General features: G+C 43.6%; 1 protein-coding gene across 1 annotated transcript in view; it reads right to left on the bottom strand.

The window, feature by feature from the left end:
- SYNPR (synaptoporin) overlaps positions 1-26805 on the bottom strand; it is a 285194-nt gene that overhangs the window by 99306 nt on the left and 159083 nt on the right. The gene's annotated exons all lie outside the window — the stretch shown is intronic.

Here is a 26805-nt window from a genome sequence, read left to right as displayed (position 1 = left end):
GACTGGAAGATGAAGACAATGATGGTGGAGAACAGGGAGGTGGCATCTGCAGAAACAGTCTGGCAAGCTGGAGCCACTTCACCTGGAGATAAACTGAACACAAGGACAAACATGTGTGTTTGAGTGTGTAAAGGCTGCCAGACCTCAGAAGGTGGAGATATCATTTCACACCAAAGAGTGTGGAAAGCTTTGCACACCACGGGGTTAATGATGGACGCCTCCAGGTGGGAAGAATTTGGGGTGTCCCCTGGCTTTCTTCTTTTTGTTTATCTGTATTTTTCTACAATAAACATGTTTATCTTTTGAAAAGAATAATTATTAAAAAGACATGATCAAAATTGTTTTGTTATGATAGTTTTAATCATGATAAAGCATGTGAAAACAATGCTTTGCATTATTTTGACAATAACTCATAATCCTATATAATAAAAGCCTAATATGCAAATCAACTGAATGGTGGAACCACTGGCAGAACGACTGGTTGCTATGCCATGCACTTACTACCAGGGGGCAGACGCTCAACGCAGGAGCTGCCCCCAGCTCGCAGGCCCAAGGCCAGCCAAGGCAGGTGCCAGCGGGGGCCCCTTGATCGCCCCACCGTTGACCCACAGAGGGAGGTGACCGGCGGCGGCGGAGGGCAGTGCTGGTGAGCAGGCGGTGCCAGGCCAGCCCATGCGGGTGCCAATAGGGGCCCCCCCAATTGCCCCGCCATGCCTAGGGACCCTACCCATGTACAAATTTTGTGCACTGGGCCTCCTAGTCCTATATAATAAAAGGCTAATATGTAAATTGACCAAACGGCAGAAAGACTGGTCACTATGACATACACTGACCATCAGGGGGCAGATGCTCAATGCAGGAGCTGCCCCCGGTGGTCAGTGCGCTCCCACAGGAGAGCACCACTCAGCCAGAAGCCCTGAGCCGGGCTCACAGCTGGCAAGCATAGCAGCGGTGGCAGGAGCCTCTCCTGCCTCCACAGCAGCACTAAGGCTGTCCATAGCGGGCCTAAGCCATCAGTTGGACATCCCCCGAGGACTCATGGACTGCGAGAGGGTATAGGCCTGGCTGAGGGACCCCCTGAGTGCACGAATCTCATGCACTGGGCCTCTAGTTTATAATAAGAATGGATCTTTTCCAGTTGTCCAGAAAACAAACTCAGTGTATGCATTTAAGAGCAATTACCATAATATACTTATAACTGCAGCTTACTTATGACTTACATCATCAGTTTGTTTTAATCCTTAAAAGCACCAACACCAGAAACAACTTGATCAGTATTTACTGTTGACATGTTTTTGTTTACTGATTTTAAATAGAAAAATATTTTTTAATCCTTCTTTCTCTCCACATCTTTAATATAAAGCCTTTTAGAGATGTGTTATTGGTTTGTTTGTTTTTCATTATACCCTTCCATTCAGACATTTCATATCACTGCTAGAAAGTATGAAGAAAAAGAAAGGCTAGTGAAAGTATTAAGTGAAAAATATTGAGTTTGTAGACTGTTCAGATGCTCAGGATGATGTTTATATATAGATTTAAATATAGATTTTTCAACAATACCACTAAAAGCTTTGAGAGCCAAGAAAGTAATACGTGCAGCCTCCCTGGGTGTTTCCTCTAACAAATGCATTAGTTCTTCCATTGCATCTGCCCACTCCATTTCGGTTTGCACTTCACTCCTGCATGTGCCTCAGGTGTAAGTGAGATGCCCGGTCTACACGTGTGGTGAGGACACACTCACAGAGCTGGGGCTGAGGTGATGAGCACTGATAATCCACTTGGACCATGTGGGCTATTGCAGAACCCTTTAAGAAGTGCACAAATCTTGTGGGGGCTTCCAAGTCATTATGATTTGTACTGAGACAAAAAAAATTTTTTTTTGCCTCAACTTGATAGTTTGACAAAGCTTTCAGTTCCCAATATACACTGAGTGGCCAGATTATTATGATCTCTGAACGCATAATAATCTGGCCACTCAGTATATATCTTATATAATAAAAGGCTAATATGCAAATTGTCCCCTCGACCAGGAGTTCGACCAGCAGGCAGGCCAGCCAACTGCCCATATCCCCTCTCCCTGGCCAGGCTGGCTGGACCCCACCCATACACGAATTCATGCACTGGGTATATATATATATATATATATATATATATACACACACACACACACATACATACACACACTAAGTGGCCAGATTATTATACATTCAGAGATCATAATAATCTGGCCACTCAGTGTATAAATCATAAGTCAATCCTTTAGCTGGGTTCAACATTAGCTGTAAAAAGAATAGGAATTCTGAATTAATAAATATTTGAATTTGTCTCATGATCAGAGAATTTTAGAGCTAAAGAGTTGGGGATGAGTAGGTGAGTATTTGAGAAGTGCCATTTCAGAGCACCAGGTCTCCGTGTGTGTGAGACTCATCCCTAGCCAATCTATACAACCACCAGCCACAGTGAAGCAAGACCCAGGCGCTCCAAGAAAAACTGATCAGCCCTGACTGGTTTGGCTCAGTGGATGGAGTGTTGGCATGTACCTTGGTTGTGGGCACAGCCCCAGTGGGGGGTGTGCAGAAGGCAGCTGATAGATGTTTCTCTCTCGTTGATGTTTCTAGCTCTCTATCCCTCTCCCTTCCTCTCTGTAAAAAATTAATAAAATATATTTAAAAAAGAAAGAAAAACTGATCAGTTTTGCTTTTACTGCCTTTCTTCCTAGTTTGACTCACCGGTGGACTTGGGAGGTATTCAGAAGCTACTGCAACCCACTCCGCACTCTGGGGACGATGCCCGTGAATGTCAGGGCCACAGGGACCCTGATCTCTTGTCACTGTGGCATGCATGTGCTTACTTCTCATGACCAAGTGCTCCTCTGGCAGCTCTTTGCATTGGTAGGAATAAAGGGGAAGGGAGTTTAATTGTTCAATGCTTAAGCCTAGACTTCATCAGATAATACTGGGTGTCTCGGCCCTTGGTGCTGTGTCAGGATGGCACCTCTGGCATGTCTTCCAGAGGTGGGAATGGAGTGGGGGAACCCAAGCCCTGCGGTGTGGCTGTGGAGAAAGTGCTCCCTGTCCAAGCTTCTTCACCTCAAAACAGGGAAACCCTCTGTCTCCCTGAATCAAGGAGAGAATGAAATGAGATGGAGTAGGTACTCATGTGCAGCCCCCTCTCAATTCATGCAGAGATTCATGTGGTATTTACACACGTGTAAGGGTTGTGTGTGTGATTAGTATTATATTCCTCTATTAAAGATGTGGCCCAATAAATAGTATAATGTCTTTCAACAGCTTCATGTTTTAAAAATTCCTTGAAATACTGAAGTGTAGTGAGTTAGAGTAGAGGGTAGAAAGACAAATCCTGGTCATTTCAGCACTTAATGGCTACCAAAAAAATCGCCCTTACCATTCTGCCTTATTTTAAAGTGCTTTATATATAGTAAGATATTATTAATACCACCATCTAATGAACTTAAGATGGAATGATAATTATGTATTTAATTAGTTCAAAATGTTAAATGCATAAAGGCAGGCATCAGACTGTTGAAACCACACACATCACTGTGGTTTTATTTTTAACTTCTATTGAGTTCTGAGAACAAGACGTCATACGGAAGTTAAATATGATGCCCGTGGGATTTCTGGTTAACTTTCTCCTTTCCCCACAGTCCTCACTGATTAAAGAGAAACCATACTGTGTGACCAATACCAAATTCAATAATATCATGAGGTGAGGATTAAACAGATAATATCTGTACAACACGGCAGAGTCAGGTCCTGCTGAGTGAGGAACATATTACAAGGATGGTTGATTCCGTACTTGGGAATGTGAAATCAACTCCTTCAGAGTATATCAGCCAAGCCTGGTCTGGTAACTAGAATACATTAAGACAGAGTGGGGAGAGGGAACTGCAAATTCTTTGGGGGTCAACATTCTCTTGGTGTTGAATGGAAACCTAGAGTGGAATGGACCTTTGGAAATCCTCCCACCAATTTCCCTGCCCAGCCACCCACCCCAGGTGGTGACACGAGAAGTCCTGGCATCAGGCAGACCGGAGCTCGGGTCCAATTCCTGGCTGTCTACACTGAGTGAGTTCACTTCTCCACCCTCACCTCTCACATCTGCCAAGTCAGGTCCCAGGTCACACTCACTGCTTCATTCAGCACCTGGGTTTTGGTTTGTTTGCTTGTTTTATTTTTAGAGAGGAAGGAAGGGAGAGGAGAGAGAGGGAAACATCAATGTGAGAGAAACACTGATCCATTGCCTCCAGCATGCACCCTTCAGTAGGGCCATTCAGTAGATGTCTAATGGTGGACATACTACGTGCCAGCTGATCGGAAACAGAAGCATACAAAGGTAGAGAAAAGACAAAGCAGGTCCCTGCCCACTATGGAGCCTAATGCTGGATGCAGGAGACAGAACCAAAAAGAGCATACAAATGAAGTAATTACAAACTGTGTTACACATTTTGAGGGGAAGCTCATCTAACAGGGTGTTACACCTGCAGATGTCGCATTAAATTAGAACTTGAGGTTGAAGGAGAGGGAGCTTTGGGGAAAGGGGCTGGGGTGGAGGAAAGTGCTCTGGGCAGAGGGAACAGCGTGAGTGAAACCTGGGGAGGAAAAGCCCAAGAGGTTGAGAATAATAGTATTTTATGTCACGTGCCTGTATATCCGTCAGCTGGGAGAACACATGTAAAGCAGCAGGCTAGTGGTCTTCCATACATGTTAAAACTCCTACACTATTGAAGAAGCTGAGAACTAGAGAGGAACGTTCATTTGTCCTGACTCAACTAGAGCACAGTTGGAACTAGAATCCTCTCCAGATTCCCTGTGTTAGCATTCTTCTAATCTGCTCTAAAACAACAGAAAGAATACTTGTTGGCCATGTGGGCAGAAGGCAGGTCAAATGGTGCAGCCTTCTCTGTCCAGAAGCACACCATGTGGCCTGAGGCTCTCCACACTTCTGCGTGTCTCCCAAGCACATCCCTGGGAGCTCACCAGCCACGCAGAGTGGCTGCTTTGCCTTCTTTCTCTTTTTCCTTTCCTTCCTTCCCTCCCTCCCTCCCCTTTCTCCCTCCCTCCCCTTTCTCCCTCCCTCCCTCCCTCCCTTCCTTCCTTCCTCCTTCCTTCCTTCCTTCCTTCCTTCCTTCCTTCCTTCCTTCCTTCCTTCCTTCCTTCCTTCCTTCCTTCCTTCCTTCCTTCCTTCCTTCCTTCTCTCCTCTTTTCACCCTTGACTGGTCGAGGATTTTAGAAGGAAAACCTTGGAAGTTGTTACAAAGGGAACCTTCCTTAGCTTGACAATTCTTCTGAGAGATTGTTACTATTGGCAAGGTTTGCGTGTCCTCCAGGTGTTTGGTTCTGCAAGAGGAATGCTTTTCCTATGACAGACAGTATCCCTCTCTGGGAGATGGAGAGATGGGAACACTGTTGTGCAGCCAGGATGCAGGGAGAAATGGGTGTGGGTCCTGGGAGGCCAGGCGGACAGGCACCTGAGGGGACCGAGTGTGTGAGTGGAGGATTCCGTTTGAGGCTGACTCTAAACACCCCAATGAGACCTGTAAAGACATGGTGTTTGTGTGTGCACAGGCGTCATTTTCTCTAAATTCTGGGCTCCCTGTGCTTGTCCTCAGCCAATCCTGCCTTCTTTCTGGCAATGCAGTGTCCTCGCCCAACTTGCTAGATTTTGAAGGCACAACCTAGGGGCAAAGCTCGTTTGCCCTACCCGGTGAAATTGAAAACCTCTGCATTCCCATCTTCCCTAAAACTCCCAATTCCCCTCAGACAAAGCAGATTCCAAGGTATCTAGCACATTCCAAGGTATCAATACTGTAACCACTGGCCCAATCACTCACTTCCCTTCAGTTCAGGAGACCAAAATAAATCTCCCGCAATAAACTCTCATTTTACTACTGTCTTGAATGATGTATGGCTCCGTTCCTAACAAACTATTACTCTCTAAATGGACAGAATTGGCTGGTGAAGACTCTCCTTGCTTGTAGCCTGATTAGAAATACACTCAGGTGGATAAGAACAGAAGAATTGCCTTGCATTTTCTGGCTTAATAAGTATCCACAAGTCAAAATTGCCCACAGCAGGAATATCTTTGCACAGTTAATGAAACTAAAGATTTTCCCCTGGAAAGAGAGCAAGCAGCTCCCTCCTTGGAACTGATTGACCCACATAAGGAAAATCAATGACAGCTGCTATTACTACTTCTGGTTAATTTGCAAGGCATAGTTGAAAGCAACAGGTTGGAGGAGGACAGGCAATCAAGCTGATTAATGGCTCTCCTAGGAATCTGTGGTCTGCAGTGATGTCAAGGAGGGGACATCTTCCAAGGCCTGATACACCACCTCAGGCATGAGAGATGTCTTGGAAGAAGTAAGTGGGAGTAAGGAGACTGGTTATAAAAGGTGTTGGGAGATTGGGACTAAGTACTGGTAGTCATATTACCACCAAGCAGTGTGTGCTAAGAATCAGATATCCAGAGAGCAAAGCTTTTATTTATAGCATTTACCAATTGCCATGGTGTAAATATACCCACCATGGCCAATTCCCAACATAATACTTCTGAACCTTGATTGGGAAGAGAGCTGCACAATCCACTGGGTTCCAACACACTACTGCCACCAGGGGACTTTCCCTGACTCTCCTCTGTGGACAAGAACTCTGGGCTGTTTCATTGAGTCACTCCTATTATGTCATACTAGAGGCCCAGTGCATGAAATTCGTGCATGGGGTGGGGGGTCCCCTCAGCCCAGCCTGCACCCTTTCCAATCTGGGACCCCTTGGAGGATGTCTGACTGCTGGTTAAACCAGCAGTTGGACATCCCTCTCATAATCCTGGACTGCTGGCTCCTAATTGCTCACCTGCCTGCCTGCCTGGTCACTCCTAACTGCCCCCTGCCCCCCGCTGGCCTGATCACTCCTCACTGCCTCTGTGTGCTGGCCTGATTGCCCCCAACAGCCCCCCCCTGCTGGCCTAGTCACCCCTAACTGCCCCCCGCTGCTGGCCTGGTTGCCCACACTTCCTGCTTGTTCAGTCATTTGGTCGTCCCTCACAAACCCCCTGCCAGCCTGGTTGTAGGCAGCCATCTTGTGAGGGTGTGAGGGTCAATTTGCATATTACCTCTTTATTATATAGGATACTCACCTTGGGCTGATTTCATTGAGGTACAATTATTCATTCTTTGACCCCTTTACCCACTCAATCCCTCATTCACTTCTTTATTGCAGCAGAGGTTGTTAATGTTTCACCTAAACCCCCTTGCCCACCCTAGAGGCCACCTGCAGCCTTAGGGGGACAGTCCTTATACACATCAAAGAGTTTCCCTTCAAACACCCAAGTCTCTCTACTGAGGGCTTTCTCGGGGAGCAGGAATGTGCTCAGCCTGTGACTGAGACATCAGGGAAGTTCCTGGGAGTTAAGTCCATGGCAGCTTCCAACTAATGTGTCATGAAAATTGGTGGATAAACTCCAGCACCCTTGCACCTCTATGGGGAAATTTTCAGGTGTGTTCAATAGTTTCTCATAGGATTCCCCCGAGGTTGAGCAACAGTTGTCTGCAGCAACATCTGCTCATTTACATGCCCTTGTTTGGCTTCCCTTCTTTCTCTGTCCCATTTCTCCACTCAGGGTCAAGCTTCCTGGCATCGCCTCTCCAATATGGCTCTTGAGCCAAAGTTCTCATCTCAGGATCTGCTTTTGGAAAATCCATCTGAGACAGTCATTGAACATTGACTGACTACCTGTTACTTTGCAGGCATTGCAATGGGCTTTAAGATATATTTATAAAGGGAGCAGTATCTATCTCCTTATCTCACCTCTCTCAGCACCTAACTTCACTAGTAGCACTCTCTCAGCTCTTTCTAAATAAGCTGCTCTCCTTGTAAATAGGAAGTCTTCTTTGACTACACTGTCTGGAGTGGACCCTCTGACTCCAGCCCACCCCTACTCTGGTCCCATTATTTCCTGTTTTGTTTTGTTTTGTTTTGTTTGTTTGTGTTTTGTGTGTGTGTGTTGTTGTTTTTTTACATGAGCAGACTTCCTAATATCTCTGTTTGTTTGGCATTATTTCTTCTCCTGTTTGTTTTGTTTGACCACTTCCCTGAAGAAAGGTAATACACTTGTCTTTATTTCTTGCTGACTCTGTCGGTATGAAGTAGATGTTCCCTAAATACTTGTTGACTAAATAAGTAAATACATCCTCCCCACACCTCCAAGGAACTTGCTGTCTTATTTGGGGATACAGACAAGGGAATGAATAGGCAGTAATTGGAGCATGTTAGAGGAAAACATGGTACATATTTGCAGAGGATTAGAGGAGACATGAAGAATAGCTGTCTGGAGAAATGGATAGCTAAGCAGAAACCAGGAAAGCATGTAGGTTCTATCCAGGTAAGAGGGAGAAGAAGAGTATTCTAGGCAGAGAGAGTAGCAAGTCAAGTTATACTCAAGTAAACAAGTAAGGCACATTTGGACTATGCATTTAGTATCACTGAAGCAGACATCTGTAGGGTAGAAAGAAGGGAGTGACTGCTCAAGATGCAGGCAGGGACCCGTCAGGTATGATCTAAACTATGGCCCCTTTGCCATATCCAGCCACATCCAATCATCTATGGCTGCTTTCATGCTACACAAAGCCAAGCATATTTACTGTCTGCCCCTTACAGAAAGTTTGTCAATGTGAAGAAACCTGGGTCTCATGGAGGCACTGAATTTTCAGCAGGGGAGGGGCAAGACCAAATACTAGTATGCATTTCAGAAAGGCCACACTAGTTGCAGTGGAGAATGGACTGAGAGGAGGGGTGCGAGATACTGGAAGAGCAAGTGTCTGACTTCCCCAGATGGTCTGCAAACCTTTTGCCAACACGACCACATCGCAGGCATCTTTGTGTTCTCAAAACATCATAGGTGATTCATAAATTTTAATCAAGTAAATGAATATAGGGTGGGGCAAACTTAGTTTACAGTTGACCACATAGAAAATAATACAATAATTAATAAATGATAATACAAGGATAAACTCTGTGTTTAGCATACTCACAATTGTAAACCTATTTTTTGCCACACCTGCATATGCATGAAGGTGAGATGAAGTGCTTGGAAAAGTATATTCTGGCACTGGAGAACAAAATAAAAAACATTGTGTGATAGTGATGATGATGATGATGATGATGATGATGATGATGATAGTAATAATAAATAACCACATTTGGTTTTCTGTACCAGTCACTTCAGTAAGTACATTATTTACATGAACTCAGTCTTCTCAACACTCCCTTAAAACATAAACACATCCTTTTGTTTTACAATTGAGGAAACTGAATTCAAACAGCATGCCAAGGTCACAGGGTTTATTGGTACATAAAGTAGTCATGGTTTGAACATGGATCTGCCTTTCTCTAAAGTTTATCTTCCTTATTCCCAACTCTCCCAGGGCTGTGAAGGGGTCCCTCTTGGCTGCAGCATGTATGGAAAGACTAATACAGAAACACCGATCATGGGCTTGTTAAGGTTTCTCTGTCACATCAATGCTCCGAAAGCCAGGTGAGCACTAAATGAAGCATCTGTAAGAGAAAGCCCTGATCATAACTGGATGTTAGTGGCAGCTTTTGTATTTTGAATCAGCAACACTAGCCTTTATCCTGCAGCCTCACAGGCCTTCAGAGGGGGGAGTTAGGGTCTGACATGATAGGAACATTGAAAGAGCCTGATGTGAGTTGGTTATGCCAATTACACGTGACAAGTCCCTCCTGTCAGCCACTCACAGTGGGGGTGGGGTGGCTTTCTCATTTTCAGACATCTCAAACATTCAACAGTTTATAGGCTAATGAGACCCAGTTTCCATCCCTTACCTCCTGTGATGAGCCCCCCTGTCCCTTCTCCTTGCTTGGGGCTGATGAACCATTTGTCCTCAGCACCCCTGAAGGCCATTTCTGGAAGCACAGTTGTTTATAGACGCTGATTACCTCAATTATCCTCGGAAAAGTGAGGAATGCCTCCTGTCAGGATATTTTCTGGTGCAGAAAGAGTTTTTTTATTAACTGTGGCTTCCCTCATACCCCACTTACTCCCTAGGAGGCCCCCAGCCGACTGACAAACACCCCTAAAACTTAATGTTCCATTTCTACTCATCTTTGTCCAATTCTTCTCTCCCTTAGTGTTTCTACTCCTGCTGATAATTGGATTTTTCCAAGGAAATTGACCAAGCACCTTCTTGACCATCAGTTTATGGCTATTGCAACACTGACCCAGAAGGCTTTGTGAACAATCCTATGAAACCTGGGGTGGGACCTTCATGTGAAGATTTAAAACTGCAAGTTGTCCCTGGAAGGCAATAGAATTGTATCTGATTGGGAACCACTGAAAACCATTGTCCAAAGCTCTCCCCATAGAGCCGTGTGTTCTTTCCTGTCATTGTATATACCTATCTGTGTTCTTAACTAGCGCCAGTGCCCTCCACACTGCATTCCATCTCCTGCTGCCTGTTAAAACTGGGATACTGTGCACTTCTGTCTGCCTTATGATTTGTGTGAAATCTTCCCAGACAAAAGCAGCCTTACAGAATTGGTACTTCACCCCATCACCTGAGGAATTCTAACCAAGCACAGCAGAAAAAGAATTCCAATTACTTACATAACAAAAGTTCCATTTTCATTTTCTTAAACCTGCAGCTTGGAGACAGAGCGTTTGACCCACAGTGGCTTGAATAAGGGGTTTGTGCTTCATACACACCGAGAAATCCAGAACCAAGAGGCTGCTGTATGGATGATGACTAGGCCACCATCTCTTTGGTCGTTATGGTTTTTGCCTCATAATCACCAAAGGGCTGCTGTGTCCATGGACAGCCTTAGCTGCATGGGAGGCTGGGAAGGAAACATTCGGCTTTCCTGGGCTCTATAGGGGAGGCAGACAAGAGCACAAGGCCCAGGGATGATTGTTGAGTCACTCAGTCCCCAGAGTTTGCCACAGACACTTGTGGGAGAAAGGGGCAGATGTGAAATAAGCATCCATGACATTTTACAAAGTCAAGACAGGGTCATCAAGCCCATTCAATATATGGCCATTTCATTTTCCCTGGAGGGTAGTATCTAGAAACTCCTGTGCCTTAACACTTGTCCATAAGTTGAAATGTAAATTTCTGCTCAAATTTTATTTTCCAGCATAAGCCTGACACAAATCTTTAAAGTAAAATGGATGGTTGAAATAATAAAAATAGCCTGACTGGTGTGGCTCTGTGGTTGAGCATCAACCTATGAACCAGGAGGTCAAGGTTCGATTCCAGGTCAGGGCACATGATCTGGCTGTGGGCTTGATCCCCAGTACGGATGCAGGAGGCAGCCGATCAATGATTTTCTCTCATCATTGATGTTTCTATCTCTCTCTTCCTCTCCCTTCCTCTCTGAAATCAATAAAAAATATAAAAAAAAGAAATAGTAAAAATAAATTTATAACAATCTTCATATCTATAGAAAATATAGAGTAATCAAATGAATTCTGAGGCAACCAATGGAATATTATGCAACAGTTAAAGAATAAATAGCAATCTAGAAAGTTGTTATCTTTTACAAAGCAAAAAAAAAAAAAAAAGCAAATTGCCAAGTATCACATACATGCATTGCATTTCTGTAAAAGGAATATTTATACATATACATAAACACATTTTTTATAGACTTGAAAAGGTCTACAGAGGTAGCATTGAAGAATTATCAGTTATTATGATCAAAGAAAAAAAATTCCAGGTAGAATTTCAGTTTATAATTATTTTCTATATTATTTCAATTCCTTCCAGTAAGCATGAATAACTCAAAAGAGGTTTTCTTAAAATTGCCAATTTAGACAACCTCTGAGTGACTTGAGCAAAGTAAATTCAGATCTGCCAATAGATGGTGTGCTGTTTTTAACTTTCTTTTGGATAAAATACGTAAAATCAAAGAAACTCCACTCACTTCCAGAATTATCTTCAATAGTATCTTTGAATTATTTATATTTGCAGAGAATGTAAACAGAGTAATATTTTTGCCCTGCTTATTTATTAAAGTATTTTGGCAAAGTCACTCTTTAGAATCAAGGTAAAAATATTTCACAATGTGCCATGGCACATATGTCAATCATAAGTCGAGTAAAAAGTATGACTAATTTTTCATCAGATTCAATGACAGTAACTTTTTAAAGGAATCAGCTCCAACTCTCAATTCTTCCTATCTGTCATAATGCAATAATGAGAAAAACTAAAAATTCAATAGGGCTGACACCTGATTAGAGAGTCTTGTGAATTAATTTCTTGCTTATTATACTGTTTTTGAACTTGCCATTTTTCAAGGGTAAACTGATGATATGGACTTTCTGAATTTTCTTACCTACCATAACCATCTCTTAGAGCACTAAGAAAATCACTGGTGATAGATATCTTACTAACATACTTCTGTTTGAAAGAAAAATTAGAGCAAGACACGCTCATGTACCAGAGCCATGCTCTACACCTCAGTAATATACATTGAGTAAGCTGGCATGAATTATTTCTTTCCAGAAGCAATGTTTTCATGATAATGTAGATGATTAGATTTTTTACCTGAAGCTAAGTTACAACTCTAAACCCCATTAAAATATATAGATAGATAGATAGATAGATAGATATAGATATAGATATATAGTTTGCAGATGAAAGAGAATCATTGATTGGCTGCCTCCTGCAGGCCCCCTACTGGGGATTGAGCCTGCAACCCGGGCATGTGCCCTGACCATGACCTCTTGGTTCATGGTTTGACACTCAAGCACTGAGCCACACTGGCCAAGCTAAACCCCCCTTTTTAAAAAAAGAGTAGGCCTCAGAATACCACATCCAATGTTCTTTGAATAGATAAAAAAGTCAAATTGGGATTGTATTATGATGGAATTTCAATATACTTGGTATGTTTCCTTTAAGATTTAAATATTTCATGAACTAGAGTTGTAGTTATATCCATAAAGCAAATTAGAATAACATAAGATTCCTTTGGAAAAAATACTGATCAACAACAAATGGACCACATTCAATTAATGTCTTTTTACTAGATGGCCAGGGTCACTAAACAGAGAATCTTATTTCATTCTCCATTCTTTTTTTCTAAGATTTGTTTTGCTTAAAATTTAGCATCGCCTTGATGAAAGACTAGCTCTAGATCCTATGAAAAGAACAGTAGGAATTAGTCATAACTATTTATTGTCGGAAGAATTTTTAAATATGCAATAGCTATGTATAGGGAATTGAAGGCCTTTTGAACACTGCACTGGCAAGCTGAAGATCTGCACTGCTCATACTCCAAGACGTTCATGAAGTTGCTTTGATCATTCTGATTCTTGATCTGGAAATCAATGCCTGAATCTCTCAAACATGAAGATTGGTCATCTATTCACCTCTGTAATGACAGGGAACTTACTACCATCTATTATTTGATTATGTAGTAAAGAAAGAAGCAAACCTCAAACAGGCAGTTATAGGTAGCATATCATTCATATTGAAAAATACTCAAAGTACTAGAGGAAGTTCTACAGGAACATTTTCAGTATATGCTAAAGTAATCTTTTCTGATTACAATTCTAATCATAATAATAACAAACAATTGCTGCTACTTAGTGAGATTTACTTGTGTCCCACAATGCAGTAGCTGTTTTACAGATATTATCCCTTTGAAATCTCATTGCTCTTTGAGGTTGGGACCATAACCATCACCATTTCAGAGCCATAGAAAACTATGGCTTAGAGGGGTTGAATGATTTGTCCAAGGCAACACAGACAAAGAATGATAGCTTAAATTCATGACTATACTAAACATCCTATATAATAAAGAGGTAATATGCAAATTGACCCTCACACCCTTGCACAAGATGGCCGCCCCATGTGGTCAAAGATGGCCGCTACAAAATGGGCAGCAGGGGAGGGTAGTTGTGGGTGATCAGGTCAGCAGGGGAGGGCAGTTAGGGGCGACCAGGCCAGCAGGGGAGGGCAGTTAGGGGTGACCTGGCTGGCAGGGGAGGAAAGTTGGGGGTGACTGGGCCAGCAGGGGAGGGCAGTTGGGGGTGACCAGGTCGGCAGGGGAGGGCAGTTGGGGGTGACTGGGCTGGCAGGGGAGGGCAGTTAGGGGCAACTGGACCAGCAGGGGAGGCAGTTAGGGGCAACTGGGCCAGCAGGGGAGGACAGTTGGGGGCGACGAAGCCGACAGGGGAGGGCAGTTGGGGTCAACCGGGCCAGCAAGGGAGGGCAATTGGGGGTGATCAGGCCAGCAGGGGAGGGTAGTTGGGGGTGATTGTGCTGGCAGGGGAGCAATTAGGCATCCATCAGGCTGGCAGGGGAGTGGTCAGGGGGTGATCATGCAGGCAGGCAGGTGAGCAGTTGGGAGCCAGCAGTCCCAGATTGTGAGAGGGATGTCTGACTGCCGGTTTAGGCCCGATTCCACAGGGATCAGGCCTAAACCGGCAGTCGGACATCCCTCGAGGGATCCTAGATTGGAAAGGGTGCAGGCTGGGCTGAGGGACACCCCGCCCCAAGTGCACAAAATTTGTGCACCGGGCCTCTAGAAAATCATAAAAAATCTATTGGTAACTGTTAGAGAATATGAGTAAACAAACCCATTATTTTAACAATCTAATCTAATAATAGACAAATATGCAAATTGACCGCACCTTCGCTACACCTAAGCCACGCCCACCAGCCAAGCCACGCCCACCAACCAATCAGGACGAGTATGCAAATTACCCCAACAAAGATGGAGGCTAATTTGCATATCAAGACAGCGTCCAAAGAAGCCAAGAGCTGCAGAAGGGAGTAAAGCTTTGAAGAAGCAAGCAAGCCAGGGGGGAGGAGAAGGGCGGGGCGGAGGCGGGGCCAGGGGCGAAGGGAAACCCAGGCGGGTTGGAGGAGAAGGCGGGGCGGGTGACAAGGGCGGGGTGGAGGTGGGGCTGGGGGCGAAGGGAAACCCAGGCGGGTTGGAGGAGAAGGTGGGGCGGGTGACAAGGGCGGGGTGGAGGCGGGGCTGGGGGCGAAGCGAAAGCGGGCGGGCTGGAGGAGAAGGTGGGGCGGGGGACAAGGGCGGGGCGGAGGCGGGGCTGGGGGCGAAGCGAAAGCGGGCGGGCTGGAGGAGAAGGCGGGGCGGGGGACAAGGGCGGGGCGGAGGTGGGGCCGGGGCTGGGGCCGAAGGGAAACGCGGGCGGGCTGGATGGCGGCCCACATAGCACCAAAGATGGCGGCCCACATAGCACCAGGGTGGGAAGCTAGCGTCGTCACCATGGTGACGACGCTAGTGTCCCACTCACAGGCTGCTGAGGGAGGAAGAGCTGCAGACAGATCGCTGGGCTGCTGGGCTGGGGGCACGCTCAGAGCCGCCACCCGCGCAGCTTGGAACACCCCCTGGCCCAGCAGACAGAAGCCCAGCTGACAGAAAGTGGGCGGTGGGCCGGGGTTGAGCTCTGAGCCACCGCAGCACGACTTGGGACACGCCAAGCAGACAGAGGCTGGGCCGGGGGCTGCGGACAGACGCTGGGCCGGGGGCTGCTCAGAGCCGGGGCTGCTCAGAGCCACCGCTGCGTGGCTTGGGACACGCCCCCGGCCCAGCAGATAGAAGCCCAGCTGACAGAAAGCGGGCGGTGGGCTGGGGGTGAGCTCTGAGCCGCCGCAGCGCAACTTGGGACACGCCAAGCGGACAGACGCTGGGCCGGGGAGCGATGCTGCGCAGCTTGGGACATGCCTCTGGCCCAGCAGACAGAAGCGCAGCTGACAGAAAGCAGGGCCGCTGGGCTGGGGGGGCGCAGCTTGGGGCATGCCCCCAGCCCAGTGGACGGAAGCCCTGCAGACACAATGAAGGGGGTCCTCTGTGCATGAGCTGCAGAAGAAACACCTTTTCTGAAGGCTCATTGGCTAAGCTCCCTGTAAGCTGCCTCTCACAGTGTTCTTGGTAACTTGAGTAATAAGAACCTAAGAAGGTGTTCTAAGGTTTTTCCACCTCACTCCTGGAGGAAAAACAAAGGTCCGCTGCTGGAGGACTAAGAAATGTCATAACCTGCCCTAGCCAGTTTGGCTCAGTGAATAGAGGCTTGGTCTGCCCACCACAGGGTCCAGGTTTGATTCTAATCAAGGGCATGTACCTAGGTTGCAGGCTCCTCCCTAGCCAGGGCCCAGGTCAGGGCTCATGCAGGAGGCAACCAATCAAAGTGTCCCTCTCACATTGATGTTTCTCTCTGTCTTTCCCTCTCTCTTCCAAGCTCGGTAAAAATCAATGGAAACATATCCTCAGGTGAGGATAAAAAAGAAAGAAAGAAAAGAAATGTCATATCCTATGAAAGACACATCTTAAAAGTGCCTAAAGAAAGCTGTCATTTTTTCAAGGTGAAGGGACTGGAGTCCATGTTGGTGAAAACATCTTGGCGGCTGTGACAGTGGCAGCAGCAGCGGGGTGATGGGGCTGGTGCCTTCCCCTGATCAACCCAGTCACCTCCCGCAGGGGAAGGCCAGACTGAGGCTTAGGCCCGCTCCCCATCAGTAGGACATCTCCTGAGGGCTCCCAGTCTGTCAGAGGGGGCAGGCTTGGCTGAAGGACTCCTCCTCCCCACCCCCCGCCAGTGCATGAATTTCGTGCACTGGGCCTCTAGTTATAAAATAAAAAGGAAGAATCAATCATTTGCCTTGCCTTTTCTTTACAAGTGCTACCAGTAAGTGACCAAACAGTGGAGAGAAAGTGCTCCTTTGTTGAACTTCTCAATAATAAAGAAGAAATTATAGAATTTAAACCTGTTATGGACTGAATACCTGCTCCTCCAATTCATTTGTTAAGGCCCTAACCCCCAGTGTGGCTATATTTGGAGATGTTGCCTCTATAAGGAAGTAATTAAAGTTAAGCAAGGTCATAAAGGTAGGTCCCCAATCCCATAAGACTAGTATCCTCATAAGAAGAAAGAGCAGAGTGCTCCTCCCTTCCCCCCTCCATGTGCACCCCCTAAGGAAAAGCCGTGTGAACACACAGCAAGGTGGTGGTCTCCTACAAGCCAAGAGGAGAGGCCTCAGAAAGGAACTGTTGACATCCTGAACTTGAACTTCTCAGCCTTCAGACTGTGAGAAATAAATTTCCGTTGTGTAAGCCACTCAGTCTGTTGTACTTTGTTATGGAAGCCCAAACTGACTAAATCCACAAAAAGAGTGACAACCAGATATTATGTGCTTCTAAGGGGAGAAGACCTCACAAAATGTTAAGTATTCTTGGCCAATAGAAAAAAAATAATTTTTAAAAAATTGATCAAGCCTCTATGTCCAACTGCAGATTTACAAAATATACAAAAGAGAGAGGATGATGTAAAATGATGGCACAAGGAAGAAATCAGCAAAATTCAAACCATGAGAAACTCTCCAGAGAAAACCTTTGTTTATTCAAGAGCAACAACAAAAACATCAAAAATATACAGGAGAGAGAAAGACAGAGAGAAGAAAATAAGGGGATATTGAAAGATAAGCGCTTACAGATTAAAAGGTTTTTAAAGATGTATCGATTCAATGATAAACTTTTTAAAAAATCCAGATTCAAGAAAACTAAAAAATATCATGAGATTGAATGAAACATTTGAAAATTTGTAGATATTTGATGGCACTAAATTATTGCTAATTTCTGAATGTGTGATATAATATTGTAGTGTTTTTTCTCTCAATACCTTTCAGAGATACATACGAATTTATGGGAGAAATATATAGTATGATGCTAGGGGAGAGGTTAACATGGGATAACAGGAGCAGCATTGGTTAGGAGTCGATTATCGTTGGAGCCAGGCAATAAGGAAACAGAGGCTCATTATATTATTTAGTGTTTCTTTCTAAATGTTTGAAATTTTCTATTACTAAAAGTTTTTAAAAATTGAGATCATATTATAAACCAATGTAGATATGAGTGTATATGTATAAACAAAATTAAATAGTTTTTTTTCATTTAATAAATATGTAAACAATTTCCATGTTTTTTAAATAGATATTAAAAAGATGTCTTAATCAAAATTCCTGAGAGGAACATTCTTTTTTCTTTTTAAATTCTCACTCAAGGATATATTCTTACTGATATTTTTCTTTATCTTTCTTTCTTTCTTTTTTTTTTTTTCTTTAGAGAGAGGAAGGGAGAGAGAGAGAGAGAGAGATGAGAAAGAAACATTGATCAGTTGCCTCTCAAACTCATCCCTACTGGAGATCAGACGTGCAACCTAGGTGTGTGCCCTGACAGGGAATCAAACCTGCAACCTTCTATGGTGTGCAGGATGATGCTCACACCAACTGAGCCACCTGGCCAGGGCCTGAGAGGAACACCTTTTAAAGTGAGAAAGTCTCATTCTGTTCTATTAATATTGCAGGACTAAGAAGAAAATGTATTCTCTCTTCTTTAACAAAAAATTTCTTTCTTAATAATCTATTGATTGTTCGAAGGATCCATTTAGTTCTGCCTCATTACGAGAGAGAAGCCTTTTCTCGTTATGTTGTAATGAGATGAAAAATCACTATAGCCTAAAGGACTATACATTCCATGTAAAAGGACATTATTTCCTAGACAATAAGACAAAAATCCCCACCATCATTCGATAATGTCTTCCTATTGATTCACTTCAAGGAGTGATCAAATGCGTCAAATTACTTAATATTTAATATATTGGTTTCCATTTCTGAGTATAATGCTGTCAAGTGCAGTGCAGATACACTATACTGATAAACACAGACATAAAAATGACGCCATCAACTCTAGCACCACAGAAGAGACCAAAAATAGGGAGCCATCTAGTGATTTGAAACTAAAAGCAGAATGACCTTTTAGCTTCTGGCTCTCAAATTAAACCTACCCCTGTCTTTAAACATCTAGTTGATGTGTTAAAATACTATCAGAGTCACCTTATTTGTTCACGGGAATCAGAGACAATCATTCAAGAAACAGTGACATCCCTTCCCTCTCTGTCTCATCTTGTATGGTCTCCAGTGAATAACAAACTATTTACAACCCTCCCCTCCCCCAAACAATCTTGGCCATTCTTTGCCTATAAGCCCTCACACATGCTTCTGCCTTCTGCTGGAGAGTGCCTTCTCCGTCTCCGTGTTTTAAGACTCGGTGCTATTGCCACTTTCTCTATGAGATTATTCTTATATCATTCCTTTATAATTTTGTGGCAGGCAGAATAATGACCTGCCCAAAGATGCCCATGAACTAATCTCCTTCCATGTAAATACCATGTAAAATAAACATTTGATTTTACAGAGCTTGATTTAACAGACAAAATTTCCAGTCTGTATGTTATATGTTAAAATTAACACCCTGTTAATTAAAAAAATGCTTTTAACCAAGATTTGCTTATAACTAAATTAACAGGTTATTTTTTGTTATGAATTCACTAGAATTTTTTGGTGGTTTTTTTTTTTTCTTCCAGTTAATCCTTATCTGAGGATATTTTCCCATTGATTTTTAGAGACAGTGGAAAAGAGGGGGAGAGATAGACAGTGAGACATCAGTGTGAGAGAGACACATCGACTGGTTGCAGGCTCACTCCCTGGCCTTAGCTACGTGTCCTTGACCAGAATTAAACTCAGAACCCTTCAGTCCACGGGCTGACGCTCTATCCACTGAGGCAAACTGGCTAGGATTCACTGTAATTTTTAACAAGTTTTAGTGAATAGGCCACATGTTGGAAAGACATTGTAGTAATTTCACGACATAAACAGATATTACATATCTACAAATATAATCTACATATTTAAATCCAAGAGTCACCACTGGTAAACAATGTTCAGTGAATGACTAGCATATATCACATCGATTCACTTGCAGTACTTGGTTCTGTTGTTGTGTGGCATGACTTTCTGCAGCAGTTCTAAGGCCTTCTCACCCATGTTCCCACATGCACTAAGTCACGCCCAAACGTGTGCATTTGTTTATTTGCAGTGACTGGTGAATGCATGCATTTACTAGACCTAGTCAGTATGAATTTAAAATTACAGTAATACATATAGAAAACCTTCCTGTGAAATTAGACTTTCTATACATACTTAATTTTAATTATACAAACAAGTCCACATAAGTTAAAACAGGTTAACTAATTTGTCAAATTTTTAACATATGCATTCAGAAAACCTACTTTATTATATAACAGGCTTTCTGCTTTGGAAACCCCCTCACCTGAATTAGCCATTACAATCGAGTTTTTGCTGTCTGGTGAAAATGACCTGGCAGAATAATTACATTAAGGACCTGGAGCTGGGGAGATTAACTGGGTGGATCCAATGCGATCACAAGGGTCCTTAAAAGAGGGAGATAGATAGGTCAGAGTCAGAGCCATAGAAAGAGACTTGATGACAGAAGTTCCAGGAGAGAGCCCTGGCCCGTGTGGCTTGGTTGGTTGGAGCATTGTCCCTTACACCAGAAGGTGGCGGTTCAGTTGCCTGTCAGGATGCACTGTGTATGGGAGGCAACTGATAAATGTTTCTCTCCCTCCCTTCCTCTCTCTAAAAATCCAATTTAAAAAAGTACAGGAGAGAAAGGATATCAAGAAATAGAAAAGCAGAGGGCAGTGCTAAATGAATCACATGAATTCAGAGAAGAATCAACCTAGTTAGCAGATTTTGCGAGACATTATTAATGCAGCAATTAAAGTACCTGATCATATATAGAAACAAATTTCAGTGCCCTAAATAGTCTGTTTTTTCACAAAAGCTGCATGCATAGCTAAAATTAGGAGGAGACAGGTAAGAAAAAGATGAATTGAGGTTCTTAAGAGGAGAAAATGGTTCATAAGAAGTAGGTTGAAAAGTCCACCATTCGGAGTGAACAAAGGCAAGAGGAGAAAGTCAGTAAGTACCAAGTGCATCATGTCTGGTGTTATCAGTAATGCTGGTACCCACAGCATCGTCCAGGAGTAAGGGAGGTGTGGAACCTTCCACGCGCCAGGCACGGACCCAGTGCAGGCAGTGGAGACTTCCGCCTTCCTGGACCGATGCTCGCCAAACATCCAGTGTGTCCCTGATGAGGTCTGAGCTCTGCGGGCCTGTGCATCTCTCCAGGGGACCTCTTCCCTCTTTCTTAGGTTGCACAAATTAGAAATTGCTCCACTGAGACTTTTGACCGTTATTAAGTACAGGAGTTTAATGACTTTCTTATTCTGCAGCTTTTTCTCGCTTCTTCCTGTTTTCTAGCTCATAAAGCCCATTTGTTAGATGTGGAAGCACGGGGAGCTCCCTTCAATCTGATTGTGACCTAATTTATTTTAGAAGATGTAAGGAACATCACCGAAGAGCTCATTAAAGTGTTCCTTCTGTGCTTCTCATGCTCTGCCTGTTGGTGAGTTCCTAGATGTCCTTAAGTTCCAGGGGAAAGACAATGACCTGTTAGGACCTTAAGGAAGAAAAATGAAATAATAAAAAGAATCATTCTAAGTGGAAATATCAATTCAATGGAATAAGAACATAACTAATTGGAATTGAAAACTATCCTTGGAAAGTCAGAATTGACTCAAAGAGAAAGCACCAAATTTGCCAGAAAGCTAATTCTTACCTTGGGAAAGGGGACAGGCGGTGAGCGAGCCTCCAAGTGCTACTCCTCAGCTAATTCCCCGGAGGCAAATTAGAGAAGGTATTCTTAGCTTGGAAAGTGATGAGTGCTCATAGGGAGAAACAAGCAAAGGCCCAGAGCTTTTAAGGCTCCCTCCCCTCCCCACCCCCCGCCCCCGCCATTAACACCCAGCTGAGCTGCCCTGGCAAGATAGTCCAGGGGACTGCATTGTTGAGGGGGTGACTCAGCAGACAGGGGAGTTTCCAGGGCCTACCAATTCTGGCAGAAGATAAAAGGCAGTTTTTGTTGGTATTGAGTGTTCATTTGAGGTGGATGGTTCCAATTTTTATAAAAGCTGAGAGGTGTCCTAGGATGGATCTGAGGAAAAGGACTTCAAGGCCGGTGGCGGGGCAGGGGGGGGGGGGGGGGGAATGAACAACAACAACAACAAAAGAGAAATTGGCCAGATGGAGAGTGGGCTCCCCAAGAGGATGGGGAACAGCAGCAACACTTTAGGGAGTAAGCCATAATCATGAATGAGATCTCCTTCCCCAACAGCATGTGCAGAAGTTAAGGGCAAAGGCTGTGGATTCAGGCCAACCTGTAGGTGATGCTCATACTTTTACTTCCTAGTTCTTTGTCCTGGAACAAATTCCCAAACCTGTCAAGCCTTGCATTTTCTTCTCTGTAAACAGAGGGTGATGTCCCCCACCTTACAGGACTGCTGTGAGATCCAGAGATTAAATGTATCTAATACAGCCTGCCTCCTGCCTAGTCCTCAGTAAGGGCTTGAAAAAAGAGGAGTTATAATTCTAACCCCCATCTCCCATTCTTATATCCTTCATGAAATTTCCTGAAACGATTTACTCTTCATCTGGCAGGTTGGCCTGAGGGGCCTAACGGGACTGATTTAACAGAATGCCTCTGCTAGAAAAGCAAATTCTACATGGCTGTTATTTATTCATTCAACAAACATTTACTGAGGGTCCATTCCATGCCAAGCACCGTGACTTAGACACTGGGAGTGACAGCAAAAGGAGGAGGGCTTGATATTTGAGTTCTTTTTCAGAGTCAACAATTTACTAGTAATGGGAATAGGATAAAATAATTGATATTAGGCATTGAGAACATTTGAATATACACACACACACAACAAAGGCAAAATGTGAGGGGAATGGGAGCATGCTTTTGAAGTTTCATATAACTAGGACCTTATGAGCAAATATTCAACTGGTAAAATCAGCAGGGTTGGAATAACAACTTTCCATAGCCATTCAATATGCTCTGGGTATTGACAATTTTTTTAAAAAACTGAGTGACTAAAGAACAGTGATTAATCCAACAAGTACAATGAGTAAGGTTTTATAAAGAGCTTCAATTATGTTTGCAAATAATAAAATAGTAATATTTCTTAATGTCATCAGGTCCCTCTGGACTTTTTTAAAAGAAAGTTGTGGAGTCTGGCCAGCATGGCTCTGTGGTTGAGGTTCGACCTATGAACCAGGAGGACACTATTCAATTCCCAGTCAGGGTACATGCTGGTTGTGGGTTCCATCCCCAGTGTGGGGTGTGCAGGAGGCAGCCAATCAATGAATGATTCTCTCTTATCATTGATGTTTCTATCTCTCTTTCCCTCTCCCTTCCTCTCTGAAAAAACATTTTTTTAAAAAAAGTTGTGGAAAGAGCTTTCAATTTGAGATCTACCCACTTTAAAAAATATTTTTAAAAATTTAAATTGATTTGAGAGAAACATTGATTTACTGTTACATTTAATTATGCATTCATTGGTTGCTTCTTGTATGTGCCCTGACCGGAGATCGAACCCCAAACCTTAGCATATCTGAGCTAACCAGCCAGGACTACCCAATTAACAAAATTTTAAGTGTATACTATATTATTATTGATGGTAAGTACAATGTGGTACAGCAACTCTCTAGAGCTTATTCACTTCACGTGACTGAAACTTTATGCTCAGGTCCCTCTACTCTTGATTCTGGCTCCAACCCATCTGCACCCCTGATGAACTACAGCTTTGAGAACCGGGAAGATGAGGCTACAGAGAGATGCTTTCAGAATGTTATTACTTTAAGTAATCACAAAGGGAAACTGCCCTTTGACTGTGCTGTTTTATTTATGAACTAATTTTTTTAACTGACAATCTTTTTTTTCCAAAAGGAGCTATATTTTATTATCAAATAGAATAAAAACATTTTAAGTCATAGGCAGATGTTACACCTATGTGTACCAAACAGTTAAACTGTCAGGAACAAATCTGTAGGTGGAGGTTTTAAAAAATTTATCTTTATTGTTGAAACTATTATGGATGTCCTCCCTTTTTTTTCCCATTGACCCCCTCCACCCTACCCCCACCCCTCCCAGGCCTTCACCACACTATTGTCTGTGTCCATGAAGGCCAAAAGACATATGAAAAAATGCTCAATGTCAGTGAGCATCAGAGAGATGCGAATTAAAACTACAATGAGGTCACACCTCACTCCTGTCAGAATGGCTACTATCAACAAATCTACATATGACAAGTGCTGGTGAGGATGTGGAGAAAAGGGAACCCTCGTGCACTGTTGGTGGGAACACAGACTGGTGCAGCCACTATGGAAAACACTATGGAGTTTCCTCAAAAATTAAATATGAAACTGCCATTTGACCCAGTGATCCCACTTTTAGGAATATATCCTAAGAAATCCAAAACATCAATCAGAAAGAATACAGGACAAGATCTAAATGCTAAATTAAATGAAAAATTACATCTAAAACATTCAGACAAAGTAGCTTTCTATTTATAACAACTGATCTATAATTTCATGATTATGTCATGATAGTGATAATTTGAGAGTAATGATTTTGTAAGATTCCATTCTGTTTAATAATCAATCATACTGTTATGATTGATTTAATATAATACTATATGCAATATATGTATATACACTATTGAGAACCTTACAACAGACCCACCCTCCCCTCAATGGTGAGAATTCTTTCCTTTTTAGCAAATAAGAAAATTGAGGTTCAAAATGTAAATCACTTAATTAAAAGTCACACAGCTAGTGGGGAATGGAAGTCAGAATTGGAATCCAAGGTACACAATCCACAGTGATAGTCCATCCTTAAAATGGGATTAGTTAAATGTTAAAAATTAAATGTGACTTAATGTTTGTCTAAAAATGTTTTTATTGCATCCTTGTTCTGACAAATACCTTAGGAGAAATATTTCAATTTTAGTCTGACAGTCATTTTCTATTAATGTTTGAAAACATACTATAATATATTTTGGCTTTTAGTGGCATTTTCCAAGAAGTCTGCTTTTAATCTGAACATCACTTTTAATAAATTCCCCCAGGTGATTCTGATATAGGTGGTCCATGGACAACACTAGGAGAAACGGATTCTGGTGGCAAAAGAGACTGAGAGCTTCTACATAACCTCCCTCCCCAACAGCTCTAGGGTCTTTTCGGGGGGTGGGGGAGAGGGGAGGGGACTCGATTGCACCAGGCGGAGGTTGAGGTCATCACCACTGAAGAAGCTGAGCAGAGACAATCTGGAGAGACTAAACAACCTGTCAATTAGCATTACCACCAGAGCTGGGAGCCCAATCTTTTAACTTGTTCTGAGCTTAGCTTCTAAAACTTGACTGTGCGTGTGAGTCAGCTGGAGATCATCTAAATGTAGCGCAGATATTCAGTAGGTCTGGCTGGGACCAGAGATTCTGCATCTCTAACGAGCTCCCAAGTGATGCCCACCCGCTGGTCCTCAGCCCTCCCTTTGACGAGGAAGCTGGAGAAGCCGGTTGTCTCCCTTGACATATGCTTGAAGGCTAAGAACTCGGCACTCCCAGTCCCACAAAGTTCCATTTTACTCAACAGGGATCACTGTAGTTCTTACTCAGATACACATTCAAATGATCCTCTTTTCCTCCACGCTACCAGTACTTTCCAGAAAATAAACCAAATAAGAAGCCTTCTACTCAACTTTTCACAGGTTAACAGCATGTAAGAGCCTGGGCCTGCATCATTCACGCCAATGCTACAGTGTCAGAATGTGTGACTTACAAAATGTGTGGCCCTGGACAGGTGGCTCCGGCTCTACACCTCCCTTCCCCATCTTTAAAATAGTAATAGTGACGCCTCATGGTGCTGCTGGGAAGGAACCGACGCTGTGAGGTGCAGAACACAGTGCCCGGTAAACAGTGAGTGCCACATAAATGTCAGCTACCTGACCTTTTAGCAACTTGTCCTGTTGGATGACCCTCATTCCAGTATTTCTAAAGTTATTAATAGACCTCCCCATGACCTTCAGGATTGTATGGGCTCCCATCCTTTCTCTTCTAAATCCCTCAAAGGGTTGTTAGGATTAAGCGAATTAATATGCTTCAAACACTTGGAACAGTGCCTGTCACATAATGAGGACCCAAGATGGCTTGGCTTTTATCTTCAGCACTTACTACAATAATAATTAAATCACTTTTGAGGGATTTTTAAATTGACTGTTCCCTTATTAGGCTGCAGGGACTATATCTGGTTCAGCCACCTCTAGATGCCCAATCTTTCCGCCGGGCCTGGGACACTTGCTGCTCAATAACCCGGTGGAAAGCGTGATGGACGAACGTATGAACAAATCAGCGACTGACCGAGTGAGAAAACAAGCTTGCCTTCAGAAGAGAGCCTCGGAAGTGAGAGTCAGAGAGCAGAGTCAGAGGAGAGGGAGAGAAAGATGCTCTCAGGGAGCTGACAGGCTTGGGGAAGTTCAGAGGGGGCGTCCTCCAAATTTGCCAGCACCAGGAGTTTATAAATACCCGTGGGAGTGAGCGGGAGCGAAGTCTGGGAGAGAATTGCCAGTTGATAACAGTCTTGGAAAAAATATAAGCTAACCAAGTTTTCTGAACAGATGTGTCAGGAAATGCTTGGAGGTAAATAAAACATGAGAAATGAGAAACCTTTGAATTTCCTGCACCAGAGCTAATGAGGAATCCGGGGCTTTCCCGAGCTTCAGTCCCCAGCGAGGAGAACAGCAGGGTTTGCCAAGAGAGGAGAGGGTGAGGGTTGCACAGTTTTAGAATGTGATGGGCCCAGGTCAGAGGTCATGTCAATCCCACATCCCACCCCCTACCGCCACAAATAGGTTATGCCTGGACAGCTGAGGGAGGGAAGGTTCCAAGGAGCAGAACTCAAAGTTGAGATGCACTCCTGAAGATGAGCTGATCATAGGGAATTGCTTTATCCGTACTGCATTTTTTTTTTATTATAGTTGCTCTTCA

Source organism: Eptesicus fuscus, chromosome 18 (genome assembly GCF_027574615.1).
Source record: "Eptesicus fuscus isolate TK198812 chromosome 18, DD_ASM_mEF_20220401, whole genome shotgun sequence".
NCBI lineage: Eukaryota > Metazoa > Chordata > Mammalia > Chiroptera > Vespertilionidae > Eptesicus > Eptesicus fuscus.
Note: the sequence above shows the minus strand (reverse complement) of the source record. Positions and strands in the feature narration are given on the sequence as shown.